Genomic DNA, 515 nt, shown 5'->3' with positions numbered 1-515 from the left:
TCAGTATACTTCGTTCAGTTACATATTGCTAGTTGGGTTAGGTTGGGTTGGGTTGGGTTGGGTTAGGTTGGGTTGGGTTGGGTTGGGTTGGGTTGGGTTGGGTTTGGGTTGGGTTGGGTTGGGTTAGGTTAGGTTAGGATTTATTCTACTCGGTATAAGGTGGGAAACACACACAACAGAACGGAACCTTCCCAACACAACCAAGTGACTCAACCCCCGTCAGTGGTAAGGTCAGTGACTCAACCCCGTCAGTGGTAAGGTCAGTGACTCAACCCCGTCAGTGGTAAGGTCAGTGACTCAACCCCGTCAGTGGTAAGGTCAGTGACTCAACCCCGTCAGTGGTAAGGTCAGTGACTCAACCCCGTCAGTGGTAAGGTCAGTGACTCAACCCTGCCGCAGGTCAGTGACTCAACCCTGTCAGTGGTAAGGTCAGTGACTAATTCCTGTCAGTGGTAAGGTCAGTGACTTCAATCTCTGTCAATAGAAAATATTATATGTGCCCTTTTAAATATAGA

This window comes from Homarus americanus, unplaced genomic scaffold (assembly GCF_018991925.1).
Source record: "Homarus americanus isolate GMGI-L3 unplaced genomic scaffold, GMGI_Hamer_2.0 scaffold36188, whole genome shotgun sequence".
NCBI lineage: Eukaryota > Metazoa > Arthropoda > Malacostraca > Decapoda > Nephropidae > Homarus > Homarus americanus.
The sequence above is the reverse complement of the archived record's forward strand: the minus strand, read 5'-3'. Positions refer to the sequence as shown.